At 32.8% G+C, this 17,407-nt stretch overlaps 10 non-coding genes across 10 annotated transcripts; 5 read left to right on the top strand and 5 right to left on the bottom strand.

Annotated features, from left to right (window-relative positions):
- The first annotated feature begins 378 nt into the window (after positions 1-378).
- On the top strand, positions 379-450 carry Trnae-uuc (transfer RNA glutamic acid (anticodon UUC)). The gene has a single exon. It is a non-coding gene; the product is annotated as a tRNA-Glu (tRNA).
- A 333-nt stretch (positions 451-783) lies between these two features.
- On the bottom strand, positions 784-854 carry Trnag-gcc (transfer RNA glycine (anticodon GCC)). Its single transcript has one exon. It is a non-coding gene; the product is annotated as a tRNA-Gly (tRNA).
- A 625-nt stretch (positions 855-1,479) lies between these two features.
- Positions 1,480-1,551, top strand: Trnae-uuc (transfer RNA glutamic acid (anticodon UUC)). The gene has a single exon. It is a non-coding gene; the product is annotated as a tRNA-Glu (tRNA).
- Positions 1,552-1,884: 333 nt separating this feature from the next.
- Positions 1,885-1,955, bottom strand: Trnag-gcc (transfer RNA glycine (anticodon GCC)). The gene has a single exon. It is a non-coding gene; the product is annotated as a tRNA-Gly (tRNA).
- Positions 1,956-8,888: 6,933 nt separating this feature from the next.
- Positions 8,889-8,959, bottom strand: Trnag-gcc (transfer RNA glycine (anticodon GCC)). The gene has a single exon. It is a non-coding gene; the product is annotated as a tRNA-Gly (tRNA).
- A 625-nt stretch (positions 8,960-9,584) lies between these two features.
- Trnae-uuc (transfer RNA glutamic acid (anticodon UUC)) lies at positions 9,585-9,656 on the top strand. The gene has a single exon. It is a non-coding gene; the product is annotated as a tRNA-Glu (tRNA).
- Positions 9,657-9,989: 333 nt separating this feature from the next.
- On the bottom strand, positions 9,990-10,060 carry Trnag-gcc (transfer RNA glycine (anticodon GCC)). The gene has a single exon. It is a non-coding gene; the product is annotated as a tRNA-Gly (tRNA).
- A 625-nt stretch (positions 10,061-10,685) lies between these two features.
- Positions 10,686-10,757, top strand: Trnae-uuc (transfer RNA glutamic acid (anticodon UUC)). Its single transcript has one exon. It is a non-coding gene; the product is annotated as a tRNA-Glu (tRNA).
- A 333-nt stretch (positions 10,758-11,090) lies between these two features.
- Trnag-gcc (transfer RNA glycine (anticodon GCC)) lies at positions 11,091-11,161 on the bottom strand. Its single transcript has one exon. It is a non-coding gene; the product is annotated as a tRNA-Gly (tRNA).
- Positions 11,162-11,786: 625 nt separating this feature from the next.
- Positions 11,787-11,858, top strand: Trnae-uuc (transfer RNA glutamic acid (anticodon UUC)). Its single transcript has one exon. It is a non-coding gene; the product is annotated as a tRNA-Glu (tRNA).
- Positions 11,859-17,407: the final 5,549 nt, after the last annotated feature.

The following is a 17,407-nucleotide window of genomic DNA, read 5'->3' as shown; positions in this document are numbered from 1 at the left end:
ATCAGTTAATTGAAACCGCTTCACAATGGAAATCTAGATGTAAAAAGGGGGAGTGGTTGACTAATCCATTTCGGTAAATGAACATTAATTACGGCCACTGTAATAAAGTATTTAGTGTTGGCGATTTTGCCGACAAACTACCTGCATGTACATTACCATTGCATTATTTCTTTATTTTTTTAAGATCGAACGAAATACACTTTCAGAACATTACTGCTATATGTTTGTGTAAGAAAGGTAGACAGGGTTAGCTTTGAAAAGATTTACTTTGATGCAGACTCACACCTATCATATGTTGACACAAACATGGTTTAAGCACAGTGATCAAACAGTCGATACCTGCTTATATGTAGCTTAAATTAAGCTTGTTATAGTAAGTCCGATGTGGTCTAGTGGTTAGGATTTCTGGTTTTCACCCAGACGGCCCGGGTTCGATTCCCGGCATCGGAGCTTTAGTTTTTGATCATCTTTATCACATTACTGTTGTTGTAATACATGTCATGAGGAAAGAAAAAGTTACAGATGAGAAGTGTATTTAGTTTAGACTTTTCCGACTTTCAACTGACATGATAGGAAATAGTTACATCATTTGATATTCCTACATTTGTAAAAGGAAATTTTCAAAAAGACTGTAGTAGTTGTTTGAATGTTGTAACCTATCCCCACAATTAATTTCAAACAACTGTCCATTATTGTTAAGTATTGAAACTATAAAACTGTGCTATCCTCACTCTACATTGCCAGTTGGTACTTTAGAAAGTGACAAAGATAAGAAAAAAGAAATGCATCGGCCGGGAATCGAACCCGGGCCGCCCGCGTGGCAGGCGAGCATTCTACCACTGAACCACCGATGCTTATAACACAGTATGTCTAACTAGATCATATAAGGACAGTACATGATTACCACGTGTTACATGGTATGTATGATATATGGCATGTTTATTATTCAACATTGTCGGTACAACGTGTAGAAACACGAAAAACATGTCTGACAAGAGACAAACGATGTGCATTTGGTACTTACTCAATTGCCAATCTGCGACATAATCTCGTGATTCAAATGCTATGCTTAGTGTATATGCCGTCGGTTTCGCGTCAGTAATCAGTTAATTGAAACCGCTTCACAATGGAAATCTAGATGTAAAAAGGGGGAGTGGTTGACTAATCCATTTCGGTAAATGAACATTAATTACGGCCACTGTAATAAAGTATTTAGTGTTGGCGATTTTGCCGACAAACTACCTGCATGTACATTACCATTGCATTATTTCTTTATTTTTTTAAGATCGAACGAAATACACTTTCAGAACATTACTGCTATATGTTTGTGTAAGAAAGGTAGACAGGGTTAGCTTTGAAAAGATTTACTTTGATGCAGACTCACACCTATCATATGTTGACACAAACATGGTTTAAGCACAGTGATCAAACAGTCGATACCTGCTTATATGTAGCTTAAATTAAGCTTGTTATAGTAAGTCCGATGTGGTCTAGTGGTTAGGATTTCTGGTTTTCACCCAGACGGCCCGGGTTCGATTCCCGGCATCGGAGCTTTAGTTTTTGATCATCTTTATCACATTACTGTTGTTGTAATACATGTCATGAGGAAAGAAAAAGTTACAGATGAGAAGTGTATTTAGTTTAGACTTTTCCGACTTTCAACTGACATGATAGGAAATAGTTACATCATTTGATATTCCTACATTTGTAAAAGGAAATTTTCAAAAAGACTGTAGTAGTTGTTTGAATGTTGTAACCTATCCCCACAATTAATTTCAAACAACTGTCCATTATTGTTAAGTATTGAAACTATAAAACTGTGCTATCCTCACTCTACATTGCCAGTTGGTACTTTAGAAAGTGACAAAGATAAGAAAAAAGAAATGCATCGGCCGGGAATCGAACCCGGGCCGCCCGCGTGGCAGGCGAGCATTCTACCACTGAACCACCGATGCTTATAACACAGTATGTCTAACTAGATCATATAAGGACAGTACATGATTACCACGTGTTACATGGTATGTATGATAGATGGCATGTTTATTATTCAACATTGTCGGTACAACGTGTAGAAACACGAAAAACATGTCTGACAAGAGACAAACGATGTGCATTTGGTACTTACTCAATTGCCAATCTGCGACATAATCTCGTGATTCAAATGCTATGCTTAGTGTATATGCCGTCGGTTTCGCGTCAGTAATCAGTTAATTGAAACCGCTTCACAATGGAAATCTAGATGTAAAAAGGGGGAGTGGTTGACTAATCCATTTCGGTAAATGAACATTAATTACGGCCACTGTAATAAAGTATTTAGTGTTGGCGATTTTGCCGACAAACTACCTGCATGTACATTACCATTGCATTATTTCTTTATTTTTTTAAGATCGAACGAAATACACTTTCAGAACATTACTGCTATATGTTTGTGTAAGAAAGGTAGACAGGGTTAGCTTTGAAAAGATTTACTTTGATGCAGACTCACACCTATCATATGTTGACACAAACATGGTTTAAGCACAGTGATCAAACAGTCGATACCTGCTTATATGTAGCTTAAATTAAGCTTGTTATAGTAAGTCCGATGTGGTCTAGTGGTTAGGATTTCTGGTTTTTAGACTTCCGGTTGACCTATGGAAGAGTAAACAGGTGTTTATATCGAGAGAGTCAATCTAATTCAAAAACTGTGTTTTTCCAAGTCATCGTATATGTGAATTTGTATATTTTGTGTCAGAATGTGATAATATACCTTAATATCGTTTGATTTTTTCAACTTTTTTGTTGAAAAAGACTTTGTTTTGTCACCCAGGATGGGTGACAAAACGTACCCTTTGGATGACAATTATTCAAAGGAACAAACTGTTCGTGTGAATGTTGGCAGTACTAAAGTGATTACCCCAGAATTAGTGATAGATGAAATTGAAAAGAAATGTGGTGTAGGATCCGTGTTAGCGTGTGTTCCCAAGAATGATAACAATTATGAAGTAGTAATGCGGGAAAGGAGAAATGTAGGAGAAATATCAGGAGACGGTTTATTTATACAAGGTAAATCCATTAGTGTAAATGAACTAGTATCAGTATTTAGAATTGTGTCAATTTTCAATATGAGCATGTACGTAACAGATGAAGAAATAATTGATAGATTTGATAGAATGGGTGTTGAAATAGTAACTGACATTAGGAAAAGAAAAATGAGCAGTAGATCGAATGTATATGATGGTACTAGGGTTTTTAAAGTAAAATTACCACCTACACTTGCCTCAATACCGTATTCTATGAAATTTACAGTTAGCGGGAAGGAAACAGCATATTATAGGGTTATTCATAATGACCAGGTCAAAGTTTGTTCGGGTTGTTATAGTGCTGAACATTTATACAAAGATTGTCCAGAATTTAAATGTTTTAAATGTGGTCAACAAGGACATATTAGTAAAAACTGTTTAGAGAATAAATGTAAGAGTTGCCTAAGGCCATACAGTGATTGCGATTGTTTAACGAGAAAGCGTTATTTCGGAGAAGGATTTGGTCATATACCCGAAGGAAAAAGAAAAACACCTTGGGGCAGAGTTTCTGACCACAAAAGAAAATATCAAGAAATTATCACCAGTAGTGAAGAAAACAATACAGAATTAAAAGAAAGTGAAAATGACTTGATTAGTGGGAATACGTCAGATGTTGGTCCCTCAGTCATAAGTTCGGAACAGGGAACCAGTGATGATGTGAAAAAGTCAAAGGTGGTAAAAGTTGTTGCAGATGTACACACAAGTGATATCATGTGTGATGATATAGAAGCTAATGGTGAGGATTGGAATGAAGATGACGTTAAAGGAAATGGTAATGGTAATGGAGATGGAACAATTGGTGATGGTATTGGTAATGGAGATGAAGATGATGATGATGAATATACAGACGCTGATGAAGCCATGGTAGATGATGTAACAGATACCGTTGATAACGCGTCCGAAAATGGTGAAAAGACAAAGATCGCGACTGACAATAGTGAGCAGACAAAGATCGCGACCGACAATGGTGTAAAGACAAAGATCGCGACCGAGATGACGATTAAAGACAGTGAGCAGATTTCAGAAGGACATAATGTAACTGTTAGTAGCAATATTAATAAATGTAATGTATTGTTAAGTACAAATGAAATTATGAATGAAAATGTTTCATGTGAAACAAATGTTAATGATGAGAAAATTAGTAACATCCCCTCTCTGGAACAAAAATGCAGCCAGGGAGGAGATGATGGTGTATTTGGTGAATTAGATGAAATAAGTATGGACACTGACCCATTGACTGATGAAGAAAGTGAGTGGGCTAGTGTAGAAGACAAATGCAAAAATATTTTTAAAAAAAATGCAAGACGAAAGTCATTGAAAGTTAAGGTTAATGTAAAGGCTGCTATGTTGGCACATCAAAAAAAAAATAGAAACAAATAAAAATGGATTGTAAATATTATATAATATTCAATATATTTTATATAGTAATGGCTATATGTAATGTTATAAGTCTTAATTGTAACGGACTTTGTGATAGCAATAAGAGGAATTGTATTTTTTCATTGTGTAATGAAAGATTTTATGATATTATATGTTTACAAGAAACATTTTGGAATGATTTGTTTGTAGAAAGAATTAAAAGAGATAAAACTATTTGGGATGGAGATATTTTTTATAGTAATAGTGGTAATAACCGTCAAGGTGTTGCTATTCTTGTTAGTAAGAAATTAAAAAACATTTTTTTAGAAGTGGAAAATGATAATGGAAGATTTATTCATATAAAAGGGACAATTAATGATAAATTAATTGACATTTATAATATATATGCACCAAATAATGTAAATGAAAGATATGAGTTTTTCTTAAAGTGTAAACAAAAAATTAGTAAAGGAAAATATGTATTAGTTGCTGGAGATTTTAATACTACATTATCAAGTTTGGATAAGAGTGGTAAAACCATGCATTGTAATGATAAGGCTGTAAAATCCTTATGTAATTTTATGCAAGAAAAAGATTTATATGATATTTGGAGAAATAGAAATGTTAATACAAAAGTTTTTTCTAGAAAACAGGTTGTACAAGGGTTTTTAACCCAAAGCAGAATAGACTATTTTCTAGTGTCATTAGATTTAAAATCATGTATTAAGAATATTCATTATAAGGATACTAGTTTTAGTGATCATAGTATCGTCAGCATGAAGATAGATTTTTGTAATGTAGAAAGAGGTCCAGGTGTGTGGGTTTTTAATAATTCATTTTTACAAGATGAGTTATTTATTGATAAAATGAAGAGATTATTTGCAAATGAAATTGGGTCAGATTTTTATGTGTCAAATCCCTTAATTTGGTGGGATAATTTAAAATTTACAATTAAAAGATTAAGCCAAATTTATGGCAAAGAAAAGCAAAAAGATTTAAACAGGGAATATTATAAATTGCAGAATAAAATTCAAGAATTATCAGTAAAATCTGCAAATGGTATTCAGATAAACAGTGAACAATTTTTAGAATTGCAAACGCAATTAGAAGATATTGAAACATACAAATGTCAAGGTGCAATTTTAAGATCAAAGTCACAGTGGGCTTTAGAAAGTGATAGAAATACTGCATATTTTTTGAAATTAGAAAAGTATCGACAGAATAAGAATGTGATAAGTGAAATAAAAGATTGTGATGGGAAAATTGTTACAGAAACAAATGATTTACTTGATGTTATACATGATTATTATAAACATTTGTTTTCTTGTGTTAGTATTGATATGCATTCAGTTAATGAATTATTGAATAATGTTAATGTAAAAATTGATGATGAAGATGTAGAAATGTGTGATGATGAAATTAGTATTGATGAAATTGAAAAATCCTTAAAAGGTATGAAAAAAGGGAAAACACCTGGACCAGATGGTATAACTGCAGAATTTTATTTGTATTTTTTCAATGAATTAAAGCATGTATTACTCTATATTTATCAAAGTATTGAGGAAAATGAAGAATTATCTAGATCTATGAGATATGGGAATATAAATATAATTTTTAAAAACAAAGGTGATCAATCAGATTTGAAAAACTTTAGGCCAATTAGCTTGTTGAATGTTGACTACAAAATACTTGCCAGAGTAATGGCAAATAGATTTAAGTATGTACTACCAAAAGTTATTTCACCAAATCAAAGCTGTTGTATTCTAGGAAAAGATATATCTGATACAGTTGTTAGTGTTAGGGATTTTATGGATTTAGTAGAAATGGATGATATAGAATGTTATTTATTAAAATTAGATCAAGAAAAAGCATTTGACAGAGCTGGACACGAGTATCTTTTTGCAGTTTTGGATAAATTTGGATTTGGTAATAAATTCAAAAAATGGATAAAAATATTTTACACCAACATTTTTAGTTCAGTTAAATGTAATGGATTTTTGACTCCATACTTTAGATTGAAAAACTCTGTCAAACAGGGATGTCCCATTTCGGCTCTGTTATATGTTTTGTTAGCAGAACCATTGAGTATTGCTATTAAGAAAAATTGTGAGATAAGAGGTGTTGTAATACCAAATACAAATGTTGAAGAAAAGGTTTGTGTACATGCTGACGATACAACTTTGACCTTAGTGGACAAAAATTCAGTTAGTGAAACATTTAGGGTACTACGAAAAAGCATCGGGTGCAAAATTGAATAAAGAAAAATCAGAAGTTTTAGCACTTGGAAAAGGGAAAATTTGTTCAAATGATTTAAAAATTTGGAAAATAAAAGAATGTGATGAAGTCTTACAGTTATTAGGAATATGGGTGGGAAAAAATAAAACATTATGTGAAAAATTGAATTGGGAAGGTAAAGTACAATCAATTACAAAACTCCTGAATTTTTGGAAAATGAGGCATTTAACTCTTCATGGAAGAGTAAGTGTTATTAGTGCCTTACTTATGAGTAAACTGTGGTATACATTAATGGTTGTAAATATACCTGAAAAGTATTGCATACTTATAAAAAAGAAATGTTTAGAATTTTTATGGAATAATAAACCTCCTCTTGTAGCATATGAGGTTATTATCAATAAAGTAGTTGACGGAGGATTGAATTTTCCTGATATTATGCAGAAAATGTATGCTTTTAGATTAAAATATTTGAGTAGACTGTTGGATGAAAACTATTGTGCTATATGGAAACAAACTTGTCTTTATTTTTTTTCTAAGTTTGAAAATATGAATCTTGGAATTGAAATTTTATTCTGTGATCTCCGAAATAGAAAAATAGATGCATTACCAGAATTTTATCAAAGTCTGATTTTGTCATGGCAAAGTATTTGTGAAAATGTAGATATTGAAGTTAATTCAGAAAATGTTTTTGATATTCCGCTTTTTCTAAATCCAAATATTACAAATGGTAATAAAATGTTATATCTTAAGACATTTATTGAAGCAGGTGTATGTAAAATAAAAGATATCGCATATGAATGTAAACCAGGTTTCTTGAAAGAAAGTTATATTCAAGAGATTGTATTAGAAAAATTTCCGGAAGTTTCGGAAAATAAAATGTTACATGCAGTTAGAAATGTGTTAGAAACAATACCTGATGAGTATAAAGTGCTAGTTGAAGCAAATGTGCATGTTAGTAAAACTCCTATGTTAAAACCCATGATTAAAGATGGCGTCCAAATTTGTTCACTTCCATCCACGACGAATTTTTATTATCGAATGCTTGTATCAAAGCTTTCTAGAGAACCTAAATCTGTATCACGATGGCGTTTGATGTACGCAGATTTTGACCTAAGAAAGATCCAGAAAATCATGAATTTTTCTTTTTTACAAAGCGATTGTCGCGAGGTGGCATTTAAAGTTTTTCACCGTATTATATTTACAAAAGAAAGGCTATTTAAATGCCGTATTACAAAGGACTCACTTTGTCCTATTTGCTCAACTCTACCTGAGAATTTAAATCACCTGATTTTAGAGTGTACGATGTTAACTCGCTTCAATGATTTTGTAAAGAATTTTTTACACAATATTTTGTATAAGAGTTCGGGCAGTTATATAAATGACCTTAGTTTTGAGTTCATGTGTATGTTTGGTTTGACAAAACAAAATAAATATATTAATTACTATTTTGTAAATAGTGTATTAGCAATAAGAAGATTTTGTATTGTAAAAAGACGAAATATTGCAATGTTAGAAAATAAGATTATAGACATAGAACAATACTTTAAGTCTACTCTTGTTAAAAATGTGAACTATGCTTATGAACATTATAAACGCAACAATGCGCTACAATTATTTGAAAAGTATTATAATGAAAATAATCCAGTATTAATTATTAGAGACAATCAAATTCAAATTGATTTCTAGTGTGATAATTATCATGTGATGTTAATTGTGAATATATTACATATGATTGAAGTTGTAATCTTACAAGCTTATATTGTGATAATGTGAATTTTCAGGAGTATAGCCTGATTATTCTTTTTATATGTATTATCTGAATAAAATTTTATCAAGAGAAAAAAAAAAGGATTTCTGGTTTTCACCCAGACGGCCCGGGTTCGATTCCCGGCATCGGAGCTTTAGTTTTTGATCATCTTTATCACATTACTGTTGTTGTAATACATGTCATGAGGAAAGAAAAAGTTACAGATGAGAAGTGTATTTAGTTTAGACTTTTCCGACTTTCAACTGACATGATAGGAAATAGTTACATCATTTGATATTCCTACATTTGTAAAAGGAAATTTTCAAAAAGACTGTAGTAGTTGTTTGAATGTTGTAACCTATCCCCACAATTAATTTCAAACAACTGTCCATTATTGTTAAGTATTGAAACTATAAAACTGTGCTATCCTCACTCTACATTGCCAGTTGGTACTTTAGAAAGTGACAAAGATAAGAAAAAAGAAATGCATCGGCCGGGAATCGAACCCGGGCCGCCCGCGTGGCAGGCGAGCATTCTACCACTGAACCACCGATGCTTATAACACAGTATGTCTAACTAGATCATATAAGGACAGTACATGATTACCACGTGTTACATGGTATGTATGATAGATGGCATGTTTATTATTCAACATTGTCGGTACAACGTGTAGAAACACGAAAAACATGTCTGACAAGAGACAAACGATGTGCATTTGGTACTTACTCAATTGCCAATCTGCGACATAATCTCGTGATTCAAATGCTATGCTTAGTGTATATGCCGTCGGTTTCGCGTCAGTAATCAGTTAATTGAAACCGCTTCACAATGGAAATCTAGATGTAAAAAGGGGGAGTGGTTGACTAATCCATTTCGGTAAATGAACATTAATTACGGCCACTGTAATAAAGTATTTAGTGTTGGCGATTTTGCCGACAAACTACCTGCATGTACATTACCATTGCATTATTTCTATATTTTTTTAAGATCGAACGAAATACACTTTCAGAACATTACTGCTATATGTTTGTGTAAGAAAGGTAGACAGGGTTAGCTTTGAAAAGATTTACTTTGATGCAGACTCACACCTATCATATGTTGACACAAACATGGTTTAAGCACAGTGATCAAACAGTCGATACCTGCTTATATGTAGCTTAAATTAAGCTTGTTATAGTAAGTCCGATGTGGTCTAGTGGTTAGGATTTCTGGTTTTCACCCAGACGGCCCGGGTTCGATTCCCGGCATCGGAGCTTTAGTTTTTGATCATCTTTATCACATTACTGTTGTTGTAATACATGTCATGAGGAAAGAAAAAGTTACAGATGAGAAGTGTATTTAGTTTAGACTTTTCCGACTTTCAACTGACATGATAGGAAATAGTTACATCATTTGATATTCCTACATTTGTAAAAGGAAATTTTCAAAAAGACTGTAGTAGTTGTTTGAATGTTGTAACCTATCCCCACAATTAATTTCAAACAACTGTCCATTATTGTTAAGTATTGAAACTATAAAACTGTGCTATCCTCACTCTACATTGCCAGTTGGTACTTTAGAAAGTGACAAAGATAAGAAAAAAGAAATGCATCGGCCGGGAATCGAACCCGGGCCGCCCGCGTGGCAGGCGAGCATTCTACCACTGAACCACCGATGCTTATAACACAGTATGTCTAACTAGATCATATAAGGACAGTACATGATTACCACGTGTTACATGGTATGTATGATAGATGGCATGTTTATTATTCAACATTGTCGGTACAACGTGTAGAAACACGAAAAACATGTCTGACAAGAGACAAACGATGTGCATTTGGTACTTACTCAATTGCCAATCTGCGACATAATCTCGTGATTCAAATGCTATGCTTAGTGTATATGCCGTCGGTTTCGCGTCAGTAATCAGTTAATTGAAACCGCTTCACAATGGAAATCTAGATGTAAAAAGGGGGAGTGGTTGACTAATCCATTTCGGTAAATGAACATTAATAACGGCCACTGTAATAAAGTATTTAGTGTTGGCGATTTTGCCGACAAACTACCTGCATGTACATTACCATTGCATTATTTCTATATTTTTTTAAGATCGAACGAAATACACTTTCAGAACATTACTGCTATATGTTTGTGTAAGAAAGGTAGACAGGGTTAGCTTTGAAAAGATTTACTTTGATGCAGACTCACACCTATCATATGTTGACACAAACATGGTTTAAGCACAGTGATCAAACAGTCGATACCTGCTTATATGTAGCTTAAATTAAGCTTGTTATAGTAAGTCCGATGTGGTCTAGTGGTTAGGATTTCTGGTTTTCACCCAGACGGCCCGGGTTCGATTCCCGGCATCGGAGCTTTAGTTTTTGATCATCTTTATCACATTACTGTTGTTGTAATACATGTCATGAGGAAAGAAAAAGTTACAGATGAGAAGTGTATTTAGTTTAGACTTTTCCGACTTTCAACTGACATGATAGGAAATAGTTACATCATTTGATATTCCTACATTTGTAAAAGGAAATTTTCAAAAAGACTGTAGTAGTTGTTTGAATGTTGTAACCTATCCCCACAATTAATTTCAAACAACTGTCCATTATTGTTAAGTATTGAAACTATAAAACTGTGCTATCCTCACTCTACATTGCCAGTTGGTACTTTAGAAAGTGACAAAGATAAGAAAAAAGAAATGCATCGGCCGGGAATCGAACCCGGGCCGCCCGCGTGGCAGGCGAGCATTCTACCACTGAACCACCGATGCTTATAACACAGTATGTCTAACTAGATCATATAAGGACAGTACATGATTACCACGTGTTACATGGTATGTATGATAGATGGCATGTTTATTATTCAACATTGTCGGTACAACGTGTAGAAACACGAAAAACATGTCTGACAAGAGACAAACGATGTGCATTTGGTACTTACTCAATTGCCAATCTGCGACATAATCTCGTGATTCAAATGCTATGCTTAGTGTATATGCCGTCGGTTTCGCGTCAGTAATCAGTTAATTGAAACCGCTTCACAATGGAAATCTAGATGTAAAAAGGGGGAGTGGTTGACTAATCCATTTCGGTAAATGAACATTAATTACGGCCACTGTAATAAAGTATTTAGTGTTGGCGATTTTGCCGACAAACTACCTGCATGTACATTACCATTGCATTATTTCTTTATTTTTTTAAGATCGAACGAAATACACTTTCAGAACATTACTGCTATATGTTTGTGTAAGAAAGGTAGACAGGGTTAGCTTTGAAAAGATTTACTTTGATGCAGACTCACACCTATCATATGTTGACACAAACATGGTTTAAGCACAGTGATCAAATAGTCGATACCTGCTTATATGTAGCTTAAATTAAGCTTGTTATAGTAAGTCCGATGTGGTCTAGTGGTTAGGATTTCTGGTTTTCACCCAGACGGCCCGGGTTCGATTCCCGGCATCGGAGCTTTAGTTTTTGATCATCTTTATCACATTACTGTTGTTGTAATACATGTCATGAGGAAAGAAAAAGTTACAGATGAGAAGTGTATTTAGTTTAGACTTTTCCGACTTTCAACTGACATGATAGGAAATAGTTACATCATTTGATATTCCTACATTTGTAAAAGGAAATTTTCAAAAAGACTGTAGTAGTTGTTTGAATGTTGTAACCTATCCCCACAATTAATTTCAAACAACTGTCCATTATTGTTAAGTATTGAAACTATAAAACTGTGCTATCCTCACTCTACATTGCCAGTTGGTACTTTAGAAAGTGACAAAGATAAGAAAAAAGAAATGCATCGGCCGGGAATCGAACCCGGGCCGCCCGCGTGGCAGGCGAGCATTTTTTTCTCATTCAATAAAATTTTTATTCACAATATGTACAATAAAATGTGAATCGGCAAGTCTCCGAATTCACTTGTATTTAAAACAATTTTTGTTAATTTACCAATTTATGTGTTAGTAAATCTTAACAGAATTCCATCTAGATTGTATGTTTACTTTCTATACAGAGCTCGAAATAATGTTCATTGATTGTCTATGAGAGCTCAAAATATTTATCAATTTTAAAATATAAAATATCGTCTATCACAGGCACTGAATAAAACATATTGATACAAGAGGAATAACTCTTAATGTCTTTCTACCTTCACGTCTACTGATGGACGTTTTAAATTAAAAGTTTGTAGCTACCCGATTCATGTGTGTACAGCAGCAGTGGATTCTTTTCCACAAAATATTTAATAAAAAGATGTAATTTGTTGGTCATTTTGTAATATGTGTGTTCATATTCAACATATTTGTGTATTGTAAAGATAAATAATCTTTTTGTACCTATATCTTTTTCTTCGTAAATTTTTAATTGTCTTGCTTTATATAATGACAATCTTGCAACACTTAGTAGAAAATTGACAAAATATGTGTTAACTGCTTTTGTATTAACCAAATATCCATGTAAGATCAGCTGATCATAATCCATAATTGGATGTTGTGTGTCTTTTAAAAGTACATTGTGTATTATGTCAATTAAATACCGTTTGAAATCGATCTGAGACATACAACCACTCCAAAGGTGAAACATATCCTCAGGGCTTGATTTGCATGACAAACACGTGTTACTATCTACCTTGTTAATACGTTGTAATTTATCAAGCGTAAATATAGTGTTTGTTGCCACCCTATAATTTAGACTAATACACTCAGGTGGGATATGACATTGATTGACAACCCGGTATAATGCACGAAAACACATTGAAGGGAAGTGTTTCAACCAAAACATTTCTGATGTGGGCGGCTCGGAAAACCCTTGTAGGAGGAGTTTATAGAAAATTTTTGTAGTAGCCTTCTGGAATTCGGTCATATTTGTTCCGACCGTTAAACATGGAAATCTGTCAACATTAACTGGATTTATTGCCGTTAATTCGTTTTTCCACAATTGCGGTATTGCATTTAAAATTCTTCCGTATGCATTTATGATCACCCAACTTCGTAATTCTGGGTATTTTTCTTGTACTATTTCAATGATTGAATCTTTTGAAAGAAAACCTGGAATAAATTCGTAGCAAATATCTTTGATTTTAACAATACCGGAATTTATGAATTCTCTGTACAACAGTGCTTTGCCTTTCAAATTAATAACCGGATTACAAAATAACGGATTTTCATAGATATGCTGGACGTGTATGTTGAAATCAACTTTGGATTTAATTGCATAATATGCCTGGATCATTTCTTGGTAAAATTTTGGTAAGATTTTTATCTGATTTAAATTAAAGCAAGCATACGCAATATTTTCGGCGATTTTCATATTTTCTATTTTGTTTATAAAATATTTCATTGTACTCTTCCAAAGTGCATGACAATTAGAATCTAGAAATTTACTGAAAAATTTTAATCTAAAAGCTTGCATTCTTAAATGAATGTCGGGGACATTCAACCCTCCTTCAATTTTAGCCGCAACTACTGTTTTGTATTTTACTAAATGAGAATTATTTTGCCAAAGAAATTTTAATATTATTGCTTTTATTTCATTTTTGTACTTTTCCGGAATTGGACAAACTGTTAAAGTGTAATAAAATCTAGACATAATTAATGATGTCAGAACTGTTGCACGCCCGTGCAGCGTTAATTCTCTTTTAGACCAAAAGTATAAAATGGTTTTTGCCTTTTTTATTTTTGAATCCCAATTTAGATAATCACAAATTTCAGAATTTTTCCCCATGTAAATTCCCAATATTTGTGTCACTTCATCAGCTTGTTTTATTCCATAATCTGTTAATTCCTGATTTGAAATTGAACCTGAACCTAAACACATTATTTCTGATTTTTGTTTGTTTATTTTAGCACCTGAAGCTTCACTATAAGTATTTAACACTTTAAAGGTTTCATCTATGGACTGTTTATCTTTAACTGTAAAAGTAAAGTCATCTGCGTGCGCAAAAACGGTAGAATTTTTATCTGAATTTGGAATTTCTATTCCTTTTATGTTTTTATTTTTCAAAATTGCTTGTACTAGAGGTTCAGCTGCTATCACGTAGCAAAGAGCAGAAATTGGACACCCCTGTCTTAAACTATTTAAAATTGGCACATAATTTGTCAAAAATCCATTACATTTTATTGTACTCCTAATTCCTTTATAAAACAGTTTTATCCAATGAACAAATTGAGGGCCAAATCCAAACTTTTCTAAAATATGAAATAGATATTTATGGTCCACTCTGTCAAAGGCCTTTTCTTGGTCTATTTTAATTAAATATCCTTCTAAATTATCATTTTCTATTAATTCAATTATGTCTCTCAGACTTGCAGTTGTGTCAGCAATGTCTCTACCTAAAATGCAACATGTTTGACTGGGAGAAATTATTTTAGGCAGTACATGTTTTAATCTATTAGCCATTATTCGTGCCAAAATTTTATAATCTACATTTAATAGCGATATGGGTCTATAATTTGAAATTTTATTTCTTTTGCCTTTCTTTTTATAAATCAATGTTATCATACCTAATCTCATTGAACGAGGCATTACTTTTTCTTGATCTATGACTTGAAAAATTTTATGAAAAATTTCACCAAATAAATGAAAAAATTTACAATAAAATGAGACTGTTAAACCGTCAGAACCAGGACTTTTGTTTTTATTCATTTCATGTAAAGATTTAAAGATTTCTTCTAATGTTATATCTGAATCACAAAAATTTACATCATCTTCAGAAACTTTATTTGTTAGAAAATTGCTAATTTCTTTCATTTTAGATTCATCAATATTCGTACATGAGTACAGATTTTTATAATAATCTTGTATTTCATCTAAGACATCAGTAGATTTTGTCAGCAATTTGCCTTGATCATTTTCTAATTCTTTAATAGCATTATTTTCTTGTCTAAATTTTTCCAACTGCAGGAAATATTTTGAGTTTTTATCGCCTTCAACAGCCCAGTAAGCTTTTGATCTAAGAATTGCGCCTTTACATATTTTATCCTCAAAATCTTTCATTTTAGATTTTATTTCTTCATATTCATTCGCATTATACTCTAAATTATTTGCTGCTAGATTTGAAATTTTATCAAACTTATTTTGTATTTTAAAATATTCAGCTTTTTCTCTACATTTTTTATCTCTAGCATACACTTGAGTTTCTCTTTTTATTCTATATTTTAAATTATCTATCCAAATTAATGGGGCTTCATTATAAAGTCGGCAGTTCTTTTCGTTTATAATTAAATTGTTTATTTTTTCAACATACACTTCGTCGTCCAGGAGCATATTATTGAAAATCCACACACCCGGCCCGCGTTCGATTAAAGAAAAATCGATATTTAATACAACAAACGAATGATCCGTAAAAGCTGTGTGTTTATAATACACATTTTTAACGAACGATGTAAACATTTTAGAAATGAAAATATAATCGATCCGACTCTGGACTAATTTGTTCTCGATCACACGTCTCCAAGAAAATACCCGTGAGGTTGGGAATCGAGCGCGCCACACATCATAAATGTTAAAGCTATCTAATAAATTATTAAGCGATTTAAAAGCTTTATCTTCAAAATGTTTTCCAACCCTATCCAATGGGGATAGTGATTGATTGAAGTCACCAAGCAATATCAAATCATCCGACTTTGGTATATTATCATTTACTTTTTTCAGAAACAGATCTCTTTCATTGACGACATTTGGACAATATACATTTACAATGTCGATAATTTTGTTATCAACTTCAAGTTGAATATAAATAAATCTACCATCAAAACCTTTGATTTCAGTGACATAATTTTTGTACTTTGGACTAACAAGAAATGCTACTCCTTGTCTTTTTGTATCTGAACATGAAAAAAAAATTTCACCATTCCAATGTTTTTTGTTTTCAACAATAAAATCAGGGTTCCAAAAGGTTTCCTGTAAAGCTACAATATCATATCTATTTTCAGAACAGATTGCACACAACTTTATAAATTTAGCAACATCTAACAAACCATTAACATTGATGGAAACACACTGAACCATCAAGAAAAAAATATACCAAATAAGTTGTCCCTTGAAAGTGAAAAATTAAGTATTTTTGGGACTCGACTTATTACCGACAGAATGTCTTCTAACATATGGAATATTTGGCCTAACAACAATGCGATTACGTCTGGCTCTACCACCATATTTCACTAATTCATTAGCCATTTCTTCATCAGACATTTCAACCAAAGACTCATTTTCTGAGTTCAATTTGTCAATAGATACATCAGGGTCAGAGGTCATGGTACACTCTTTGTGTTCCATGTCCTCTGACTCTTTACCACACACAACATCTGTACCCCCCTTTTCAGATATCTCCCCAGGGCTGGGCACATTATTATCAAAAGAATTAACAACATTGTCATTATCAATAAGTAAATCAAGTTCATTATCAACTGCTTCATCAGCAACCTCGGTCGTCGTTGTTTCACACGGTTTTTCTGTTTCACACATCTCAGTCTCGATTATATTTATTTCGTCACCATTGGATTCATCATTGTTATGTTTATCTACGTTTATAACGGTATCTGCATTGTTGTGTACTTCAACGGTTATAACGGTATCGGCATTTAAATTGTCAATAACGGGTTTAGATTTCTCTAACGTTTCACTTGTAGGTGTGTCATTTTCAACTCGGCTTTTCTTTTGGAGGGGTTGTTCGGATTCATCGTTATGCTCGTTTTCATTGGTATCACGCTGTTTTGGTTTAGTTTCTGTGTCTTTTTTTTCGTCGTTTTTTTCAGGATTTTCAGAGGCAGTACAATTATCTGACTTCTCGCACTTACATCTACGAGGATAAAATCCACATTTAATACATTTGGAGCTTTCACAATATTTGGAAATATGTCCAAAACTCTGACACTGATAACACTTATTGTTTGGACAGTTCAGATACAAATGATTGGGTGACAAGCAATTCGAACACACCTTTGATTGGTGGTCGTGTTTGACTCTTATGTATTCATGTTGATTGTTACCTAAATCAAACTTCATGGTGTACG

Source organism: Mytilus trossulus, chromosome 5, assembly GCF_036588685.1.
Source record: "Mytilus trossulus isolate FHL-02 chromosome 5, PNRI_Mtr1.1.1.hap1, whole genome shotgun sequence".
NCBI lineage: Eukaryota > Metazoa > Mollusca > Bivalvia > Mytilida > Mytilidae > Mytilus > Mytilus trossulus.
Note: the sequence above shows the minus strand (reverse complement) of the source record. Positions and strands in the feature narration are given on the sequence as shown.